Source organism: Apium graveolens, chromosome 6, assembly GCF_009905375.1.
Source record: "Apium graveolens cultivar Ventura chromosome 6, ASM990537v1, whole genome shotgun sequence".
In the NCBI taxonomy this organism is placed as follows: Eukaryota; Viridiplantae; Streptophyta; class Magnoliopsida; order Apiales; family Apiaceae; genus Apium; species Apium graveolens.
This window is the reverse complement of record NC_133652.1, coordinates 53988084-53993358: the sequence shown is the minus strand read 5'-3', so window position 1 is coordinate 53993358 and position 5275 is coordinate 53988084. Positions and strand designations below refer to the sequence as shown.

Genomic DNA, 5275 nt, shown 5'->3' with positions numbered 1-5275 from the left:
GTTCAACAGTAGTCTTCCTTGGTTCCGCCGCTTTCTCCCTTTGCTTAGATTCTTCATCTCGAACTTCAGCTTCGACTTCTTTTGCCTTTTCAGCATCAGCTACTTTTCCAGACCTTAAGGTAATAGCCTTGACTTGCTCTTTAGCTTCCTTCCTGCCTGGTACTTCCGTGTCACTGGGAAGAGTGCCAGGTTGACGATTGAGCACTGCATTGGCTAATTGACCGATTTGATTTTCCAAGGTCTTGATAGAAACCGCCTGACTCTTGCACAACAGCTTAAGTTCCTCAAAATCAGCACTAGTAGGTGCATCTGCACTTCCCTGTTGAGGATATGATTATCTTGTAGCATACTGCTGTGGTTGCTGGAATCCAGGTGGGTTAAACTATTTACTCACTCCTTGCTGATATGGTGGCTGAATAGCATTCTGATTATTTCCCCAGCTGAAATTTGGATGATTTCTGTTGTTAGGATGATAGGTTGCTGGCACAGGCTGCTGTTGTCGCTGATAATTATTCACATACTGAACAGATTCGTTGACAAGAGAACACTGATCCGTAGCATGAGAACCTGCACAAAGCTCACAAACCATAGCTACTTGATTAACTCCATACGTAGCCAAAGAATCAACCTTCATTGATAGCGCTTGGAGCTGGGCTGCAATAGCGGTGGCTGCATCAACTTCCAGAATACCTGCTACCTTGCCTGATGTCATCCTCTGAGTTGGGTTTTGATGCTCATTTGCAGCCATCGTCTCAATAAGATTGTACGCCTCAGTATAGCTTTTAGCCCATAAGGCGCCTCCAGCTGCTGCATCGAGCATGGGCCGAGATTGAGCCCCCAAACCATTATAAAAACCAGTGATTACCATCCAATCCGGCATTCCATGATGTGGACATTTTCTCAACATTTCCTTGTAGCGTTCCAAAGCCTCGCACATAGATTCTGTAGGTTGCTGCGCAAACTGAGTAAGAGCACTCCTCATAGCAGCAGTCTTTGCCATTGGATAAAACTTCACCAGAAACTTTTGCGCAAGATCTTGCCACGTAGTGATTGACCCAGCTGGTTCAGAATATAACCAGTCTTTAGCCTTATCCCTCAGTGAGAATGCGAAAAGCCTCAACTTGATAGCCTCATCAATCACGCCATTATACTTAAAAGTGCTGCAGATCTCGATAAAATTCCTTATGTGCATGTTGGGGTCTTCAGTTGCCGCTCCTCCAAAAAAAACAGAATTCTGGACCATCTGAATAGTGCCCGGCTTGATTTCAAAGGTGTTAGCTTGAATAGCCGGATGAAGGATGCTTGACTGAATGTCATCAATTTTAGGCCGAGAAAAATCCATAAGAGCTGGATCAGCTTGAACAATATGATCTCCCATGTTTACTGGTTCTTTCTGCTCAGTTCCTGAATCCGAATCCTCAAAATCTAACTTCCCCGGTGTATCAAGAACTTCGTCTTTCTCCTCAGCTGTATCTAAGGTCCTCTTGCGAGCACGAGAACGAGTTTGCATAAACGCACTAAAGTACCTGAAACACAACCGAAAAGAGTAATTAACTACTACGTCCTAATCACTGAGTCCTAATGACCAATGATGGTAAGTACATAAACTAAACAACTACGCCAAGTCCCCGGCAGCGGCGCCAAAAACTTGTTAGGGCGAAATCACGCACTAATATTCACGCAAGTATACGCGTTCGCAAGTAATATAGAATACTTTCTAATTCGTTCCCTCAGAGACTCAGACTAAGTTATTGTCTAATTTAACTCACTCACCAATGTATGATTACTTCTCAATGTTAAGATAATAACACTTAAAATTGTTGGTTGAATATTAACTATAACTAACTACTTAATTAACCACTTAACTAACACTGTAATTTATCAATAATAAAACACTCATGAGATCACAACTTCATTATTACTTCCTTCTATAGCCATAGTTATTACCTTTAGCATGTGACAGTGATGATATTAATCGAATAACATAAAACTGATAAAAGCCAACTTTCATTGTACTAATACCATTCTACCAAACATCCACAATTAAGATAGAAACTGAATAGTCAGCAATTATGTTGAGTTCCTATATGTCTACAGAAATTGACAACACAACGATTTAAGCACAAGTTATTCCTTTTGATTACATAGGGCAAATAAAACTGTTAGAGTTACCCACTAATCATGCACAACGTACATGAACCTATGCTAGCATGGCAAGTTCTAAATCTCAAGATCCACTGTCGCTTCACAAGAGATTAACACCCTATCTTATATGTTCGCAACGCACATAAGACGAATACGCACAACCAATACTAGATATCATGCAATCATCACACACTAAAGTATTAAACAATTAACTAAAGAATTCCATAATAAATCCGTTGTAACCCCACGATCAAGATTAGCTCATAATAGAACTTATCGCCATCATGGGTTCATATGAAATCATGATAAACGAACACAAGAAAATAACAACTAAACTAATTATATTAAAACAGAGTACGTCACGAGAGTAAATAAGTCAAAGCAAGAAAACTAGCATCCAACGTTACAACGAAACAAGAATCACAAGAATATATGCTTCCTCTTCGTTGCTGTGTGCTAAATCGGTCTTCTTCCTTATCTCCTTCGCTTCTTGCAAAACACAATCTAAAACATAATCCCCTCTTAATACTCTGTGAAAAACGTCTCAAATCTACTTATATAATAGTCCCATAAAACTCAGATTACATAGAAGTTGGAAGCCAAACAGAAGTAGAAGTCTAAAACAATATATTATTTTCCCCGACCCTGCGCGGCCGCTCAGCATTTCTGCGCGGGCGCGCAGGACCCTACTGGAAAATTTCCAGGTTTGCTCCGTTTCTTCGCCGTAATCTGCCCGTTCTTTTCCTCTCGTAATGGTGAACACATGCCAAGGCTTATTCTTGATGATTCCTCCTCCGAAATGCAACTAATACCCTGAAATGCATAAACACTAGAAAAACGCATCAAATACACAAAATACTTGATTTCAAGACACCAATTTAAGCCATTTTAAGACGTTCTAAGTGGTATAAAATGCCACTTATCAACCACCAATACAACAATATTCAACCATCATGCTACAAACTCAGTCCCCAACTCCAAATTTTACCAATTTATCCAACCAATCAAAGACCCAATATTCAAAACCAATACAAATCCACCAAAACTACTTATAATCAAAGATCAAGCCTTAATACTAACAATGCTTCAATAAAACTTAATGGAATCATAAAATCAAAGCTAGGGTTTGAAGTTGATAACTTCCTTGGTAGGTGTTAAGTTTCTAGGAGGCCTTAGGGAGCCTTAATCTAACCTCCTACAAGCTTGATCTTTCCAAAGAAATCAAGAACACAAAGTTAGGTTTTGAAGTTTCTAAAAGTCAGATTGAAAGAACTGTCAAAAGAGGGTCTTACCATGCTTATTTGGACGAGACTTGTGAACAAGAGTTGTAGGCCATCTCAATACCTTTCCAAAGAGCTATAGAACATACTATTTGAGTGAGTATTGAAGGAGATATGGTAGTTTGAAGTTGCTGCTCTGGTTTTGGCCGAGAGCTTTTGTTCTTGGAAAGCAAAATTCAACTTCTAATTTGTGTTTTGTGATTTGTTTTGCCTTGGATTGGTTGTTTTGTTTTTGTTTTGATTAATTAACCTTTTAACCATGGTAAATTTTGTGTGGTTTATAATCAACCAACACTTCCTTCCCTTTTTGGTCATGTTTATGTCATCTGCTTATGTCATCTTGTTACACTTGTCTTCCTCTTGTTGGTGTGATGACATCATCGTCCATTAACCTCTTTGATTAACCCCTAATTACTTGGCTAATGACCGCTGATCTGTTATACGGTTCGCTTAACTTTCGTTCTCGTTTATTGTTTGAGGGATCATACCCGGGATCTTATTACTTGGGTTCCCCAAAACCTTTCTCAATACTTTATATTCCTTTTATGATCCTCTCTTATAATCCTTGAATTAAATCCTTTTAATCATGTTACCTTATACTCAATTATTTCGGTATCTAGTGGATTTTCGGGAAAAATCAAAGTGTTCGAATTTGGATTCTGACGATCTTTACATACACTTATTTACTTTATGGAATACTAATACGATCTTAGAATTTCCATAACAGTAATCCTATATAGCGTGGTCTGATAATTTTCCTTAATCAGCATCATCAGCAAAAGTTACTATTCATCCGTGTTTCAAAAATTCCAAAAATTGGGGTTATTACACCGGTACCGGCGGAAGAATGATCGAAATTTGGGAAGCTTTAAATCTCTTCGATTTCCCAAAGAATTGAAAAGAATAGAGAGGGATGAAAATTTTAGTAAAGTGGAAAAAGGAGAACTCTGGGCCTTTTTATAAATGATGGAAGAAGTGAACCGTTTTTGCCATGTGGCAACACGGGGTTGGACGAAAAATGACTTTCAAAAAAGTATATATACACACAAAATTGTATGTATAGACGATAATAATTAAACGTCATAATTGAGGAGCGATTTTTCAGGAGCAACCAATTGTCAAATATTTGAATTATAGGAGTGAAAATTCTGGAAAACATTACAGATTCCACGATTTTCAATGCTAACATCAAGTTTGAACCACTGGCAAGACAGAACTACCAAATCAACTATGATTCATTCTACCAGTCCGAATTGGTTATTTCACACCTAACCCGGATAAGGGGACAGAAAGCAACAAATTTTCTCTTCAAAGTCAACCAGAATTCATTATTCTAGTCCGGATTGGTCCTTTCAAATACAATCTGAACTGGGGGCAAAAGCAACAAATTTTTTTCTTGAAGTCAACCAGGATCCATTATTCTACTCCGATCCTTTCAAACACAACCCAGACTGGGGGTACAAAGCAGCAATTTTTTCTCTTAAAGTCAACTAGGATGCATTCTTCTAGTCTGTATTAGTCCTTTCAAACACAACCCAGACTTGAGGCAAGTAGCAATTAATTTTTCTACAAAGCTCTCAAAGATTTAATACCATTTTATACTCTACTCCCCCATATAGAAAATTTGCATATGAGAGTGAGGGAAAATGATAAGATATAATGTTGTAATATATAATAGATGATGTCAAAGATTACTGGAGCTAACAATGTCATTAGCATCTATGATCTGAGTGGAAGATTAATGAATAGTTATTTTCAGTAATCAGTTAATCTTTGCCATTGATTTTGCACACTTCAAGCTGCTTTTTGTAGACTTTTCAATCAAGATGTTGGATTGTTTGTTGATTGTT

At 38.0% G+C, this 5275-nt stretch overlaps 1 non-coding gene across 1 annotated transcript; it reads left to right on the top strand.

Moving 5' to 3' along the window:
• The first annotated feature begins 878 nt into the window (after positions 1 to 878).
• LOC141669683 (small nucleolar RNA R71) lies at positions 879 to 985 on the top strand. The gene has a single exon (XR_012553951.1). It is a non-coding gene; the product is annotated as a small nucleolar RNA R71 (small nucleolar RNA).
• Positions 986 to 5275: the final 4290 nt, after the last annotated feature.